Source organism: Cyanistes caeruleus, chromosome 1, assembly GCF_971803275.1.
Source record: "Cyanistes caeruleus chromosome 1, bCyaCae1.hap1.1, whole genome shotgun sequence".
NCBI lineage: Eukaryota > Metazoa > Chordata > Aves > Passeriformes > Paridae > Cyanistes > Cyanistes caeruleus.
The window spans coordinates 119094223-119112966 of NC_141701.1; the positions used below are offsets into that span (position 1 = coordinate 119094223).

General features: G+C 38.2%; 1 protein-coding gene across 2 annotated transcripts in view; it reads left to right on the forward strand.

The window, feature by feature from the left end:
• HIBADH (3-hydroxyisobutyrate dehydrogenase) overlaps window positions 1-17676 on the forward strand; it is a 175121-nt gene extending 157445 nt beyond the window's left edge. The window contains exon 9 of one of the 2 annotated variants that reach the window (XM_086852984.1): window positions 15704-17676. The gene's annotated coding sequence lies outside the window, so the exon portion shown is untranslated. Of the gene's footprint in view, window positions 1-4066; window positions 6634-15703 lie in introns of those variants that run through there. The other variant, XM_086852988.1, reaches the window with a different exon arrangement.
• Window positions 17677-18744: the final 1068 nt, after the last annotated feature.

Below are 18744 nucleotides of genomic sequence, written 5' to 3' on the forward strand. Positions count from 1 at the left end.
TTGGCACTCTTAAGACAGAGCTACATGTGATTACTAAAAATATTCAATTTTAAATATAAACAAACTTATTGCATCATTTTTATTTTGTAGTGTTTAGATTGTATCTGTAGCCTCACAAGGAATTCTTTTAACAAGCTTTAAACAAAAGAAAAAAAAAAAGATGGTCATCCATCCACTCTTGTTAACATTAAAATTAATTGCCATAGACATACATTTTTAAAAATTCTCCCTCAGAAGGCAAAGATAATTGCACAGTATTGTTGCACCAGCTTTGTTTTTGCTGTTCATGTTCTAGGTGATATGAAGAGTCATTCTGATTGTGAGTGTTCATATATGCTTAAGTCTATGTGAAAAGCTGCAACACTAGGAAGGAACACCTAGCCTAGAGTGATAACTTAAGGCTAGACACTTAAGTGGCTACTAGAGAGGAAAGCAGATTAGTTTCTTTTGCCATATGATTCTCCTCCCTCTCTTTTATTCCTTTCTTTTTTTAGTTGCTTGGCTCTCTTTGATTTACGCTCTTGCTGGTCTACTGTTTTGAGAACCTGATGTTGTGGAATCCTTAAGTCATCTGTGACCTAGGTCACTACAGACAGGAGCAATTTAGTAAAAGTATTAATTGAGCTCTCTGGCAAGCCCTACTTCTGCAGATGAAGTTACACATCAAACCTACACAGATTGCAACTACACTTCCGAACAGACTAAGATTTTCAATATCTCATAAACAGGCTCCTCAATCACCAGAATCTAATAAGACTATAATCATCATTGACACTATAATGATTAAAATGAATAAAACCCATTAAGTAAAGTCATGTTGAGTTATTAAAAGTTTCGCTCTGTGTGATATGTAATCTTTTATTCATTTTTTATGATGAAATCTGTAACCATCTATCCACAAAAGACCATTAATTTACTGCTCTGTGGATGTTACCATGCTCTTTAGTTTAACAGCTTATCATTGATTTCTTGAGGGAGATATTATATTTGGAGAAATACACATGGAACTAAAGCCAGTATGCTGCTGTAAATTTTCCACTGACAGGATGATCAAAGTATTTTGGTCCAGTCAAAGCAGAGGGCTGGTGAACAAGTTCAGAAGAGCCTATGGTCATATCCCTGCTGTTGTAAGCAGACCCCGAGGCAAGGCAGCAGATACATGTTTTCAAGAATCACAAACTCTTGTAAGAAAAGGTCATGTGCACTGCAGGGGGAAACACAATAAAATTTCCATTAACTAGAGCCTAGTTAACCGGCTTATTGGCATCTATTAGAAACAAATTGCAAACAAAACTGATCCTATTATAAACTTCCCCTTGTTCCCTCAGTAAAATAAAGTCGCTGAATGACCCACAAAAGAGGAGGAACACAGTTTGTCAGATGACTTGCTTTATTTTCAAGGGAAGTATTATGTTTCACACACTGAAGGGTCTACAATCATGACTGGCAGAAAATTACATAGTTATGGGAAATATGTGAATCTGTGCATCAAAAGTAACCTGGAGAGGGGAGGCAATGCACTTCTGCTCACATTCTTTTAATAGGGACTTTTTTTTCCTCCTAGGCAAACAGCAATAAAAAAAATGTGAATGGAAGGATGTGTACACAAACTTTCCGTCTAAGTGGTGGGAGAGCACTCTTCCTGAAGTGTACATTTTCTCATAATAAACCCAGCTCCAATATCTTTATTGCTCATCTCCTTTTTAATCTTATTAACAATAAAGCCTAAAAATGTTTTGAAGAAGTCAAATAAAGGGTGTTCTCTTTTTTTTCCTGAACATTCTTTCCATTTACCTGGGATTACTAATAAAGTGTCTTTCCCAACATATTTAATGCTGGGTCAAATCTTCAGATGGTGCAAAGTTACTCAAAAGCTGTGAGGATATGGCAATTATTACTTGCTGAGAATCTGACTCAATCTCTGTATTTTTAATCTTTCTGGCTTTTTCCTTCAGGCACCACTTAGCACTTCAGATATAGCTATGAATCAAATAAAGTTCCTCTTGGTTTATCTGAACATACCATAAGCAAGTACCACAGAAATATAAGTCCCTTTTCAAAGGAAATAAAACAAATAAATATTTGCTTTTCAAATAAATAATGGCATGATAATTATAAAAATCAAATATCCTTCCTCTTAGCAAAAGAAAATAGGAGGTGGAGGATGCAGGAGCGTGGAACATGCAATAATGACTCTGGATGTTATTTTGGCATAGACTTCATCTATAGGGAAAGTGCTCTGATTTTAGGCACTCCATTCAGAGACAAAGGTGTGACAAGGAATTCACAGAGAGGAGCTTGCTCTGGCCAACCCTGCCCTTTCAAAAGCTCTGCCAATGCAGGATGTTATCTATCTGAAAAACCCAATTTTCTCAGTAATGTTTTTGAAAGAATAATAGAAAGGCTTCAAGTAATTGTAGTAGGAGTTTGGAAAAAAAAAAATCCTAAAAGTTTAATCTTTCTCCTCTGAGTAATAACTGACCCTTACTTCGAGGACAGTGACAAATACCTGTCACAATCATCTGCTTTTATACAAAAGCTACGTGCTCTACTTCAAAAATAAATAACAGCATGAAGGAGACCACCTACTCTGACCCAGTCAAGAGTCCTTCCTGTAGTCTGGATCCTGGGTTTACTGAGTGATCCATGCTGAGTTCTACTGCAGCATTTTGTGGCTCCCTGTGATGCTGTTTTTCTTCCCTTTGCTAGTGTAAGCGAGAGATTAAAATTCTATTGCACAAATCCCCCAGAGCCACAGAGCCTCTGGCCATGGGGGATCTTTCACATTGTTCAGCCTGTCGCTTTGCAGAGCACAAGCCAGGCAGCTCAGTACTGTTCTCTGCAGACTGAGTCCTATCACTTAGGTGAATCTGAAGTATTTCGGTTCATTGGCCGTACATTGATTGACTGCCATTAGTAGAAAATGGGTAGTCTGATGTATTTATGGTGAACTCTGCAATCATCTATCCTTTGAAGAGCATTAATTTACTGCTCTGCACATGTGACCACACTCTTTAATTTAACAGTTCATCTTGCTGGGGGCCAGGGAATAGTTAGTTACAGATTATTCTGACAGGTGACTTACATTCCATGTTGCAAAAAATGGGGTTCCTGCCTGATCTTCCCTCGCTCCAACTCTGGTCAATGGTTCCATGTAAGTCACAACACCCTGTATTGGGAAACACCTGAGAGAGGAGTCAGACTGCTGTGCCTTTCTGCCTACTATCCCCACCCCAGCGGTTGACAGAGCATATCCCTAATCAGGAGGAAGGAAAACCAAATCCAAGTTCAAATTCCAGTTGCATACCAAAGTGCTGGTATTTCTTCATGATCCTTCTGACTAATTCACTAAAACCCTGAAGCATGGCTTGACTACAGTCATGTATTAATACAGAGCTTGAGGTATTATGAAAATAAAGATTTCTCCTATGCCCCTGGACGAAAATGTGGGAGGGAATAAATAGAAATATTTGTGGCTGAACAGATGTTTGACCTTAACAAATACTGCAAACCACAGTGAATGATGTCTGTTATCAAAAGATTTAAAGGAGAAAGTTATTAGGTAGATGAAGGCTTGTTAAGGAGTATTCTATGGTAGTGCATGAAGTAAAACAGAGGAAATTATCTCCATCCTTGAAGGAATATTTACTTTAATACACCATAGACAAATGGTAAACTTCTAAGATGTGCATGGTTTTTAAGATATTAATGAATTTCATTTTATCTTCGTATTATTAAAAATATATATCTTTCAGCAAGGCAGTGAAGAGTTTGTTGCACGAATGTTTCCCTGTTTTTAAACTGAACTGTAATTAATAATAAACTTTCGAGACAACTCTTACACTGATCAGAAAAGTGAGGGAATTGTGAGGGAGTGGTGTGCTTACAGGAATGATGAGAAAACAAGTCACTTTGAAAGTTTTAGCAAATCTGTTCAATGGTAAGGGGTAATTATGGACTGATGAGCCAGCTGCTCCACAGTTACAGGTGGAGGGAGCAATAAAATCTTGCTGAGTTTGGCTATTGAAATTATGTGGTTTCATAAATAGAATAATATTGTTCTCAGCAGGTGAATGGTGTATTTTAAGGAAGACCACTTTACCACACATAGAACTGGTTGAAGTTCATCCAATGGCTGAAGGTCAACAGGCCACCTGCTAAATGATAATATAAATCCATAGAATTACTTGATAGGAAAGCAATTGCTGAAGCTTTGTTCTTGTTGTGAATTTATAGTTTACTGAATAGGCAATATTTTCATTGTAAACATTTTCCTACAAATATATCAAGGGAGAGAGGACAGAAGAAATTTTTGAGTGTGTGTCTCAACAAGGGGTACTACATTTTATATTAAACAAGTTATAATGGTTGGTCTATTTTTCTTCCAGCTGGTGAAGAAAAAGAACAAATTTCTTTTTCTCTCTTGCTCATGCATTATATCTAGAAATGTAACCTCAGCACTGTTTTTAAATTGGTGATCAGGTCATGCAGCTACAGATTCCCAGATGTGACTGCATCAGGAGAGTGGGGTGTTGAATGACACCTCTTTTTTTCCTAAACAAGGAATGTCCACCCTCAACAAAAAGAGTGTATGAGGAATATGAGCTAGGTTGTCCTTCTTTATGTCCCCTGTTATGTCTTGTGCTTGTTCCTGACCCTTGTCTAGTGGAAGCTCCTTCCTCCCTGCTCTCTGACTATGTATTTGCAAGCAGAGGTAGATGAGAGGTTTCACAAACAGCCCAGCAAAGCTGGAAAAGTCACTCAGAGATCTGGCAGCACTGCATGCAGAATTGGTGTGCCAAAGTTGTGCCCAAGGCCATCAAAAGATCACTTCCTCCACAAAACACTAAGCAGATTTTTTGGATACCACATCAAGTGATAATCCCTTAGCAGACAGGCCCCAGACTTCATCTCTTTGAGTCTAAAAATCAGCCGAAATTTTCTGAGGATTGGTCTGTAAGATTGCTATTATTTCAGAGAAGTCTGAAAGGTTATCCACAGCTTTCATCAATCATCATGCAACTGAACTTTGCTCTGCAAGTCCAATGCCATCTTGATGTTCTTTTTGCTAAAATGTTCCTTTTATGGAATATTTTTTACAAAAGGACTTACAACTGATACTCAGGAGTATTCATCATGCAACAGGCTTATTTATACCCAGCATAATGCAAAGTGTTATAGTCGTCCAATTGCAGATGTCTTGCTCTCACAGGGGGTGCAAACAAGGCCCAAAGAGTTCTCAACTGAACCCAGACATTGCAAAATTTAATGGAAATTACTGCCATAAAAAACTGTGCTGGTATTTTAAATTATTACACGTGTGGGTCTATAGAAAGCCATTTTGAAGGCTCATTTCCGCAGGTGTAAAGTGCCTGGGCTTTCAAAGGAACTATTAGGACTTATCTAGGTATAATTAAAATTAGATAATTCATAAATAATAAATCCTTTTCTTTTCAATTATTCTTCTATCTAATTATACATCAGTGCTTAATTGATATTTAGCTCTGTGAGTACCTAGGTCTTTATGTAAAAGAAGAAAAAATACTTCAGGTTGAAATCCACTTAACCAGCATCTTACCTGCCTTCAAATCTTTTCCTCACACGAAATAAAATACACATTATCTAAAATGAGAGTGTAAACTGCCTAGATCACTATGTCAACAGTGAGAAGCAGGTATGTTTTAAGGTGTTTAAGGGGAAACTTAGGCTAAGCAAGAAGGTTTCATCCAGGACTCACATTTCAGTCTGCTGTGAGGTGTGGAAAAGACCTTAAAATACAAGTCTAAAGGGTGTAAGGAGAAGGAGTATCTCAAAAGTGACTATTGGTGTAGTCTGAGTCTGCATAATAGAACAGTTTTTTCCTGTATAGCTCTTCTGGAGATTAGTGTTATTTTTAAGTGGGTAAATAACCAAGAATAATTTCTTAATGTGAAGATTTCTCTTGCATGGACAGCCAAGCTGAGAGGCAATATTTGCCTCAGATCTCCATGGATAATTTGCAGTAGCGTTTTTCTATTCAGAAGTTGTAGTACTGATTTCTTTCCTGTCTTCTAACATTTGCCATTAGTCTATATTTTGGCATAATATCAATGTACCTACTGGCACATATATTATGTTGCCATTCTAAATTACTGTTGCAATGGCTGGATTCCTCCTGGACTCTTAAACTGAAAGGTAATTTTTCTCGGGTTTGCCATCAAGTCTTGAATTTGACCTCTGAACTCTGCATGACTACTCATGGAGTCAATCATATGGGAAAGTTACATCACTGGCTGAATCTTCCATTATAGCTCTTGCAAGGTCTCAACAATCTCTGCAATAGATAACCCACAGGCACATCATGTACCATTTGGTAGCAATGCTAGAATTGTACTCATTTACAAAGCTGTCACTGAATTTGCAGTAGTGCTTTGTACTTAGAAGATAATTTGTTTTAATTTATCCTAAACTGTGTATCTCTGCACATACTTTACTGATGGGAACACAGACATGCTTTATACTCACTGTGTATAATATAGAGGATCTCTTTAGTAGCTGTTTTACCTGCTACCCAGGTTAAGAAAAGAATGGCAAATATGCAGACGGGCTATGTTTTCATCTACTTTGTTCTATATCACGATGTTTTCATCTGATTTGTTCTATATCATGATGTAATACTTTCCCATTCATATTTAAGCTTCGAAGTCCCACATCAATAAAACTTCTTTCCATGCTCATTCACCTATCACATAGTATTCTCTACAGAGTAAAGTGTGCATCAGCCCACTGAATCTCCAGCACATTTGAATGGAAATGAGCCAAATGAATTTATCATTACTCTAGGTCTGCAAAGACAGGTTCTCTGTGTTGAGAACATGTTTGCATCTTTCTTTCCATATAGAAAGGGGGGAAACATTCAGCAGCAACATATGAAGATTTAACATCTACACCTTTGTTTCAGTTTAGCAATGTCTTCTACTTTCATTTTTCAATAAAAAATTACAGAGTTATTACATGAGAAATCCTAGATAATATCTTTGTAGTACATTTGAGATAGACCACTGTTCCCAACTGCCTGAACAAAATCTAATGCGAACATACTTCAGCTTGGTTGGCTTTGAAGCATGACTTTAAAATAACCATTGGGATAGAAACACCATTATTCATAAAAATAACAATAGCAAGTTAATAAAAGTGTGCTTGCTAGAACTTGTAACATAGCAATGTTATTGTATATAATCCCAAAAACAAGGACATTTGTTTAGAAATCGGGGTATTTAAAACAACTTAGGGTCTTAAGCTCCGTGTTCCATGTTTGCCTTTCAGTTACAATTTCAAGTTTTCCTTCACAAAGAAGACATTTGGAAAGTAATTTTTTTTTCTTTTAAAGGAAAGCCAAGTCCTCTTGGTGCTAGGATTCATGGCTTCAAAGGAAAAATAAAAAATTACAGAATCATGGAATAGTCAGGAAATTTTTCAGCCCTATGACACAACAACACAGTTACATTCTAGAATATAACTTGCTAGCCCAGGCTTCACGAGGCCAAAGGGCTAGCAAGACCCCAGTTATCTGGTTATCAAGAGTTACAGACATTCACACAACCTCATGCCAAAGCCTTCTCCTGCCATCCCTTGCATATGGAAAATGTTAGACAGCCCAAACAACTAAATCAGGCAAGAGAAACAAAAAGAGAATAAGAATGACTTTCTCGTGTCCCATAAATATACCTTGGCAGTGAATCCATTTGCAAGCACAGCACACTAGACAATTAAGGGCAATTTTTCAAATGTGTTCTCCGAAATTTTAATGCAGTGTTTCTCCCCTGCTTTTCATGGGAAAATTCATGTTTTCATGTTGAGTTGCATGTGAAAGCTGTCATGCAGCCATTCCTTGTGTAGTTTCAGGGCCTGAAGAGAAGGGCCTTTGAAAGTTGAACCTGCTGGTTACCATTCTAATGCAGAGATAAAGTATTTTTCTTTACCTTGATCTTGCAGGGTTTCCACAAGCTTTGAGTGAAAATTAAGTGATAATTTGCCTGATTTTTGCAAGATCTCTGGTAAATTACCCGTAAGATGTAGTAGGTTCACCTGATAGCTGGAGACCCTTAAAGTGTCTATTAGAGAACTATACTCATGAAAGACTTTCTTATTGATTGCAACCATTATTAGCTCAACTGGCCTGAGACACAGAATAAATATGCATTATACCTCTTGAGAAAACAAGTTCCACAATTACACAGATTTTATTAGACAAACAAGATTTTTGGAAGCTTGTATGGTCAGTTCCTCTTTGGAGAGGCTTGTCCAGCTTGGAATCATTACAAGAGCTAACAGCAGCTCTCTGTATTGCATGATTCATTTGTCCCTATAGATAACCCTATATATCACTGCAGAGTGTGCTGATTAGAAGGGAGGCTACTAGGACCCAGAGGCCTAAATTGCTGCTTAAAACTGCATTAACATTTCACATTTATTAACTCAACATACAAACGATTGATCTGAAAATAAAATTAGTGGTTTCTCTGGCACAGTAGTGAAGAATAGCTCTTTGTAATGGAAGAAATTCTCATTCTTGATTGCATAACAGTAACCATTAAATTTCCTTATTATAAAGGCATCTAATTAGCAAAGATTTTCATTTTTTCCCAATACCACAGGGGGCCAATCACTATTCTGAGCACATATCACTTAGGTGCATAAAAATTTGCATTGTGCTGTTGGTTTTTCTTTTGAGAAAATGCCTGGGAATATAATGGAATATAGATATGATGCTAGTATTTTCTACATAAAATTAAAATTCAGTTCAGCAGAAAGTATACAGAAAGGAAATGTATTTGAAGGTTCTGTTTCCTCTCTGTCTTCTCGTTTGTCACCACTCCCTGAAAACTTTGTAATGGATATTGCTACCACAAAATTCTTTTCTATATCTAAAAACAAAAATGGTTTTGTTGTTAGATATAAAATTCAGGTTTTCAGTAGGTCCTTGCTTCTTCTGAATATTCTCTTGCCTCACATAGCCTACAGCTGCCATTTAAAACCATAGCTTACATTTCAAGGGTGCTCAACTGGGCTTACTTCAACTCTCTCTCCTCCAGGAAGTCTAGTGCTGTGAAAGAGAAATTAAAACTTAGAAGTGCACCAGTGTGCCCAGACATCAAATGAATGACTCTGAAGTTTTCCTCCCAAAAGCTTCCTCGCGCGGTGTCTGTGTTTCCGCCGGAGCTGCGAGGTTTGGCAGGCGGATTGCTACGGCCGTCTCATCAGCCTGGTTTGCAGAGACCACAACCAGCATCCCACCACCCCCTTATGCTTAGGCCAGCAGGTTCAGTAAGTGCAGCAGATGCACTGAAACTCTTTTATAACATAATCATGCAGTGTTCTCTCTGAGATCCTGCACCAAACTTATTTTGAGTGATGTAAAAACACACATGATGTATGGTGAGCATTAATGCACGTGCCCAGTCGCTCTGTGTGGGAGAGTGATAGGAAATATTGGTATCCTGAGTGGGTTCCAAACATTTTTAGCTGAATGGAAATCAGTGGCAATCCTCAGAAGAGAGTCTTTCTGTCGTGTTACAGTGCCTATAATGTAGAATCTGCAATTTTGAAAGCATGGTATCGTTTGGAGTGTTAGGATTATTTGGTTGTTGGTGAGAGGGTCCTAGTAATGTACATCTTTCTATCTTTATAATAAATTTATATAAAACAAGTGAAATTGAATTTGTAATGCTTATATGGGGATGGAATATGCATCATAGTCAGAAGAGATGCATTTTAGCTCTGGACTCAAAATATCTCAGCTGTCTATGCCTGCTTTATGGAATGGTTGAATGGAATGAAACAGCATGGTGAACACAAGCAAAAATTCCTAATTATTTTAATGGGAGAAAAGAGGAAAGAGAAGAGGGGAAAATACAACTTGGCCTGTACATTATTCTTTCAGTCATGGTTTCAAAGGCTAAAATATATGCACAGAGCCACAATCCTGCCTGTTGCTCTCTGCAACTACACTGATGTCAAGTAAGAGTTCAGCACTATTTGGAATTAGGAAAAAAAATGTAAAATCATCATAACTAAATATTTCCTGTCCCAACTAGAACTGCAACACCCAGCTACTGGAGACAGTGTTTGAAAGTTGGTTTCAACCCCTAACAGGCAGCCTCTGGATCATCTCTTGCTATTTGCATATTTCTTACTGTTTCTGTCCTCTCTTTGGAGAGTTGTGGAAACGCAAGTTTTTTCTCCATGTTTTTATGTAGCAAACCCATACCCAAAATGAAGGAAGGGTCAAACTGGTGGTTAGATATATTGTCTTTCATTCCAGGGCTTCTTATAAAAGTGCAGCTAAAGCAGCTGTGGTGGAATCAGACTGCCAAGAACGCCTTATAATACAAGAGTATACCCAACTGGTTTATATAGCCTTAATTCAAGCAGCACAACTAATGATAATGATATGTTACAGTATTATTATGCCAGGAATGTATGAAATCAAGAGAGAACATTTCATTTTAAACTTTGCTGATTTTTCACATTTGTTTAGTGTTTTCTCTAATGATTTCTTGCACTGGTTTTATGCCACCTCAGATAAAATGCCATCATACATGATATTTGCACCATTAGGCACAAAGTAAGCATTAGTTATGATTAGAGGCAATGCTGTGAAGCATTAAAAAATGTAAAAGAAATGGTTTTCAAGCATACTCTCAAAGGCTCTGAAGCTTGAGTGTCATTTGCTTTCACCATGCCAGCTGGGTGATGTTCTGCATTTCAACAAAGCTAACTACCATTTCCAAACAGATCCATACAAGATTTTCAGCATTCATATTTGAGTGAGAGGTCCAGTAAAAAACACATTCACACAGAAATGCAGAAAGCAGAAATCCAATGAACCTATCTAGAGGGAATTAAGTGAAACAAAACACAGTGGTTACAATTAATCATCAGTGAACATGGTCACAATGACACTCTTTTCGAGGAAAGGAAACCATTTTCTGTCATAAGCTGCATCTTGTCAAACAACACCTCTAATATTTGGTTATTATTATGACTCTTGTCTTTGTGGAGCATAACAGTGATTTTGACTTGCTGCATAGATAAAGGGTGAATAATGTAATTAGGATGAATTAATAAAACCCATGCGCTTGCACTATTCACATGTCAGTATGGGAATTTTTCTCAGCTATTTCCTAATGCTGAAATCTAATAGAGTAGAGTTCCACAGGATTAAGCCTCTACAATTATTCGGTTTGTGAAGAAAGAACAACACTATTTGTGAGCTGTGCGAACTGTTCTTTCAGAATTTGGCTACATCAGTTAGAGTGCAGTAAGTAAAACACCTGAAAATAATGATGGAACAAGATAAGATCAGCTGAAATCAAGTCCTTTGGTGTACATGTAGTCCAGACTTTTTCATGTTCTAGTCACACATAAATGATTATAATTTTTTTTCTTAGAGTTTTGTTAATTTATTTACCCAGAAAAGCTGACCTAAGGTCCAGAATCTGATTTTCTGTGAGTTCACTGTTTGCAGCACTACAGTGACTCTTTTTGAACCATCAGAGATATAAATGGCATTCAGATGATTTATTGTTGCGGATCTTGCTGCCAACATCTACCCTGGTGTGAATGATATGCGTGATTCCATTGCATTTTGTGTGCATTAACCCAATAGCACTCAAAGATGGAAGACAAAAACGTTGCTTGTGTGAAAATTTTAAGGCCCTATGTATCCACTCTTTCTGTGTATGAGAGATTTGCCATAATTTTGTCTCTGTTTTGATATCAATCATTTAAATAAAAAAAAAAATCTAAGCATCTAGTTTAGAAATTAACAACATTTTCTGATGAAAATTATTTTTCATCCTCAAAATTAAAGTGCTTTCATAAGGCAGGATTGAAGCCTTGACCAACATAAAATAAGTACATCCATGCCAAAATCTTCTCACGTAATGAGACTGAGGTTTGAAGGCACCTCGGGAGTTCATCTGGTCCAGCTCCCTGCTCAAGCAGGGCCACCCACAGCCACGTGCCCAGAACCATGTCCAGACAGCTTCCTAATATCTTCAAGGACAGAGGATGCCACAACCTCCCTGGGCAAGCTGTGTCAGCGCCCTCACAGTGGAAAGGTGTTTCCTAATGTTAGCCAGAACCCCATATTCTTTTCCTCTTTTTCTTTGTTTCCACTGGACACAAGGAAATGTAGAGCTCATATGGGCCATGCCCTTCTGTGCTGCTGAGAGAGGGCAAACATGAGGAAGACAGAGAGGAAGACAGGTCTATTTTGTTTCCTTGCAAATGAGCTCAAATATTCTTCTCTTTCTAACACTATCATTTCAATAATATAGACTCCTCTGGAGACGTCAGAAAAAGAATGATACTTGCTGCCAACACAATAGAGGCCTCACAAAAAATACCAACATGCTACTTGCATGATACTTGATACAACATGATACTCCCTCTGCTCTGAGTTTCCTGACACAAAAAATTAATTTATAAAAAAAATCCTTTACTCTGAGAGGAAGTAGCATTTCCCTGATATACAACAAGGCCAAAGAGAATGAGGAAAAAATATCACCACAGGCAATGAACAAATAGTCTGGAGTAGTTACAGTAAGGCAGGGTGCTGCTATATCATCCAAAAAAAGGATCTAACCCTCCTGCTCAGAGTGAAGCTCACACTCCTCCATTTGTACCTCCATTGACCTCCCTCCATTTGTAGTATCATCAGACTAGCAAGGGGGTGGGTTTGTTGCCATTTCCAGCAGATCTTTTAACAATTTCAGTGTTGCTAATTGACAGTGAAATAGATCAGAAAATGCTTGAATACTTGTAGGCTTTTTTCAGTCTCGATGGAGATAATAACAGAATAATGAAGAAACATTAAATCTTAAACTTCTAATACAATTCAAATTAATATGAATCATCAAAACAGGCTACATTTGGAGGAAACTTGTTGTTATCAATTATTACATCAGCTAACTGTTATGATTCCAGAAGGGACAATAGCATCAGGTTAATATTTCATGACATGCTTGTGAATGTGGCTGTTAAATACCAAAACCTGTCATTCTTCTCCTTACAAGAAGAGAGGTGTCTGAAAAAAATGTCATTGCAAATCAGTTTAATCTATCTGGCACTAAAAACACAAATCTGTCTCCTGCCTAAGTTTCTTTTTTCCATCCTGTTACTGGTAGGAAAGGGCAGAGCTGCTATTACTTAGACCTGCACTTCCCCGCCTTTATGTGTTTGCGTTGCTTTGAAGCACAATTTAACCACAAATTTCCTGTGCTTGTAATGAACAGGGGTTTGTGTGATTACAGCACAACAGTGATGCTCTTCTATTATCAATGCATGTTTTTAAATGTCACTGAATTCTGACATTTTTTGGCCCTGACAGTCTAATCACAGAGAGGAAGTGTGGAATAAACAGAGATGGAGGCCTTTGTATACATGACATATGAGCCTCAGGCTATTGTCACTTCCATAGCATAGTCAATTATCTAAATCCATATATTACTTAATGGGATTTGCTACTGTGACATGATTTTGTCCTTCAATCTAGCCTATATAGGTGCTCAATAGGGAAAGCTAAAATGCCCGTGTTTTCTTTGAGTCAGGCAGATAAATGATGGCAAAGGAGCACAGGGGTTTTTCTTCAGGTTGTGGGAAACACTGGGCTTTATAAAACTTCCCTGGTCATTAATGTACTAATCCTTTAGGGTGGTCTACTGAGAGGAAGAGGGCTGTGAAGGCACCACCCACAGCCTTTCCAAGGCAAAGATGAGCCATAAACATCAAACTTGAAACGGCTACTCTGGATTTCAATGCAGATTAGGGATTAAGCAGTGGGGTGCTGTTTTACATGTGAATAGGCTGACAGCAGTACAAAGAGAAAACCAGAGAGCTTGGTGTTAGCCACTTGGTTTTGAAGCACAAATGTGACATCCAAGGGGGAAATATGGACAGTTGCCAGTAAAATGGGTTCAGCCAAATCACACAAGGAATTTATTTTTGCAAAAACAAATTCTTACATGTTATTTTATTTGAAACACTGATACTTGAATTACTTGTAAAGTCTTTAAATTTATTTAGCTACTCTAGGCTTATCAGAATTCATTACAATATATTTCATTTTGACCCAGAAAATGTATTTTGTTTTTTAAAAGAGAAGATAAAAACATACCAACCCTCAATATTCTAAACATGGAATTAGTGTCAGATAAGTGTAGTCAAAATCACGCCCTAGCTAAGACACTGGAATGAGATGTTCTTCAGGCTTTAAGAAGGCCACAGCATCCCATGGCAAATGGATAGATGTGCATTGATTTTTTTTCTTCAGAAGAGCTCAGAAAAAAAGTTGTCATAGGCAAAAGTAACAGCTGTGCCTTATATCTTTCAAATCTACAAAACATTTGCATTAAATCACAAATGAACCTCTAAGAAGTAACTTTGGAAAAGCCTGAATTCATCCCTTTCAGGATATGCAATCTAATCAGCTCAGCACCAAGGGAGAGGAGGAATGGATTAGAAATAGCCAGCTCTGTTTATTTTTGTCTGGGAACTATGGAATGTACATTTATGGCTTTGTTTGAGAGCTCAAAATTTATAAATACAGTCCATAACTCTGTACTCCCCAAATAGCTTACATCACCAAAAGAGCCATTTAGAAGAGACTGGATGAAGCCAAATCTTCAGCCTCAAATTTATCTTTGCTTTAGGGATCAAACACATTTCATCTGAAAATGTTCAGACATGCATCAACTAGTGCTGGACAAGTTCTAGTTTATGTTTTTTGGTTCAGCTTTAGCTGCCTCTAATGTTCTTCAGTAAAAATGGACTTCTGGGATCTCTTCTGTTGTAAGCAAAAGTCTCAGAAATACACTGCAAAACTGAAATCCCGCTTTCAACTTTGAACATGCCAAACTGCACAGTTTGTTTTCAAAGTTGTCCTGATATAAAAGCTCGTTTAGTTGAACTAGTAGTAATGCAGCTGGTTGATCTCAACACGCCGGCCTACCTGAATAAATCAAGTGTACAAAATAATTTCCTCTTCTCTGGCGAGAAGGAGGAGAGGGAATACACCCATTTGCTTATAAATCAATTTTGGTCATGAACACCTAAAGGAATGGGGAGGTTTGCCAATGCCATGCAGATGTGGCCAGAGGATGGGACAGGAGGCTGGCATCACTTTCTGTCTGTGCAGCCGTTCTTGAGCCTGTATGATAAGAGATCTTCCCAATCCAAAGATAGCGTTCACTTTTTCACTTCCCTGCACTTTTTCTTCCTTTTCTTACATTACTTACAAGTCACACTCCATCTCACTTATTGCCCATCCTTGTTTCTTTGCCTCTCAGGAAGTTCTTTACATAATTTTTTTTCCTACACTATTTGCTGCCACCACCTTTCTAGCTCTGTTCCTAATAAAACCCAAAACATCCAGTCCTTTCCCAAGGTCTCTCAGAAAATCCTGCCCATTTTACCCCACTCTCATATGTTCCCATCTGGCAGTGCATTGCCCTGCTGTCAGAGGGTGGGGGAAACACCATCCTTTCCCTCACCCTCTCATCCTCCCTGTGCTTCCTGCCATTGTCCCCTGAGGGAGAGTGCAACAGAGAAGGTTGTGCTACCAAAGGGGAAACAAGCAAAGGGAAGATTTTACTTGTCCTTTTTATGGGTAACTTCTCAGTTGAGTGGGGATAAACATCTTAACCAAATCTGTCTCCAGACACCAGGAAAGGAGGACAGCAAATAGCAGAGGCCAATGCAACAACCCTACTGCCTGCAATGAATGCCAGAGCCCAGGCTGGCTGCTGCCCACGGGACAGGAGTGAGACTGAGACTGCTGAGAAACACACAGCACCTCTCCCTTGCAGGCTGCAAGCTTTGCCCTCATGCCTTCTCATCTTTCAGGCAGGTTCTTCCTCCTTCTCTGCTTTCTCTGCCAGCAGAGGCTGAGCTTTGGTCCTGTGGTCTCAGATCAGCTCCATCCCTGCCTAACAAACTGCCTGGACCCTGCTCCTCATGCCATGCATGGACCATGGGAAAGAATGGTACCCCCAAGTACCTATGGCAAGAGGAGAAGATCACTCTCAAGGAGACTTCTGCACATGGAGAGTAATGATTTGCACTTTGGTTTGGGGAAACAAATGTGCTTTACTATGCACTGTACACTTCCACGTGGAGGACTGAGAGAAGAACAATTTCTGAAAGGTGAAGTTCTGTAACTAAGACCACAATCGTCTATCAAAGAGATCATGATAAAATGGATGACTATTCCTGACCTCACAACTCTTTCCAGAAGCAGTGCTCTTCTTCCCACACAGCTTACCAGTGGAAAGTGTATTATTTTTGTACATACCATGCAAAAATGCAGCTTTTATTTTGCTTACAGAAAGTTAACCAATGCTAAAATCAGGCTTAAAATAGAAATTATCCCACAAATTGGATTAGATATACATTTAACTGACAAACTCTTGAATGCTCCTTTTATATATTTAAAAAATTCTCCAGAGATAACATTCAGTCCTACAGTGGCTGCGACAAATGATGGGAAAAGCCTGATCAGATGTTGCTTGTCCACCAATCTCCATGAAACATGAGTCATCTTTATCACTATAGAGAGCTTTCTGGGGAGATTAAAAATTTGACATGGATGCCATTCATCCATGTGCATGGAGCCAGTACCCAGCCAATGCACATTGCCAATGCGCAAGAATTCCACATAATCCCTTTTCTGTGGGCTTCAGGGGTACATAGGCTTTATCCAGACCATAGAGAACCAAAAATTTTACCCAGGGGAAGTAAAATAAAAACATCTCAAGACAAACTGTGAGGAAAAAACATCTCAAGACAAACTGTGAGGGAAATATCACTGATAAAGGATTGCAGGAGCATGTTTGGAGAATGCCCCTGCTTTGTTGAACACTGGGGAGTTGAAATGTCAGTACAGGGAAGAACTGGACCACTTAACAAAAGCTGGGTCTGAACCTGCAAACAATTACTTGTGTGAGTGATTATCAGCACAAGTAATTCCATGAAACTCATGTCTAAACGTTTGTAAAAATGTCCAAAGCTGTTTTTTTAGTATACAAATACAAGCATGTTCCCAGCACCATCTGAGGGCAGTGGGTGATATACACAGTCTGCATAGGTATTTTTTAGTTTGTTTTATTTAAAAGGTACTTTGAAACATGATGCTTTGGCAACAGTAGAGAAAATAATAGGAGAGAAGGCAGAGTGTAGGAGAGGGTTCATGTTCAGAGAAATCTTTCATATAAATTTGCTGCTAATTGCTTCCTTCTTCTTAAGACACCAAATGATGCCATTGATCATCCACAAGTGCTGAGGACAGCACAAGGATGGTTAAGTGTATCAGTAAAGAAACATTCTTAATGAGACAGAAAGCAGGGTAAATCTTGACCAGCAAATTTCACGACTTTTCAATTTAAAGGAATATTTACCTTATCATTAGTTTCACTTATTTTTACCTCAAAATTTGAAGGAAGAGTAAAAATCAGGTAGTTCTGGGAGCCGTGAGTTGCTGTCATTCATATATTTCAGTGGTCCTTAATATACTAGTTAAAACCCCAACCAGAAAAAGGGTGATTTAGTTTTTCTTGCTGTTTCACAATCTCACACTGTCAAGGTTTAGTGAGATCACACAGTCAGAGTTTTAATAAATGGTCATAATAACTAAAACAGGTTTATTGCAAAAGCGTTGATTCAAATTTTTTTAATTCCTGTTTTGTCAAGCTGCTTTAAACAGCCAACCCTTGCTGTAAGAATATGCTAATGTGTAATTAAACTGCACTCACGTCATGCCATATGGTACATTTGAAACATAAACCACTGTTCTATTATTTGGGGAGGGTCATTTGAAAAGGAAAGGAAAAGAAAAAGAGACAACGCAGGGGAAAAGACAGTTTATCTGTCCCCCCACATTTTATAAGCCAGCTTTAAGCATTAGGCACTGTTATTCTGGATGAGCTTTGACAGTTCTGGGGTCAATGGATTCTTAATCTTTTACTAAAGGGAAGAGAATGTGCTGATATGCTACAAAGACCATTTTATGGGTTGTGAGGTTTTTCCTTTAAATTAGACATAATTAAGTGTTAGGGAAAATATCTTTACTGTGAAGCCATGAGCAGGTAAATGTGCACACACGGGGGAAGTAAGCTTTGGAGCCAGTGTGAGTTTTTCTGTTGACTTCTGTGGGAGCAGATCCTGGTTCTCTGCCATTTTCCAGTCTGATATTAACATGCAAGTCAGGATGGATGAGAGGGAGATACACAGAGAGAAATGCTGGATTCAGAAAGAGAGTTTGGCGGTTAGGTGCTTAATTATATAGTGGCATGTGGACTGTGCAAGCAGTAGTGCAGATGCAGGCAAAAATGATTAATCTCTTGTTTTAATTATAGTTGATCATTTGATTGTGTGGTCATTATTGAAAAGGACCTAGTATTTCATTTGGGAACTTCAGAGTAGTAGGAAGGTGAGGAGATGCAGTAGTCTAAGGCATTAGCTTCTTACTAGTAGATGTTTGTATTTTAATGTGCTTGACAGGTCACAAGTGAGATGAGTGATGGGCTCAACCTAACCTTTGCCAGATGATCACCTACATTAAAAATCCCTGCATAATTTATTAAAATAATTCAAACACGTTTCTCAGTAGAGCATTCATTGTCTACTTTTCTTTTTAATGATAACCATCCATGATGCCTCCATCTGATGGCTATTCAAAGAGATGTACATTAAATTAGTTGGCCA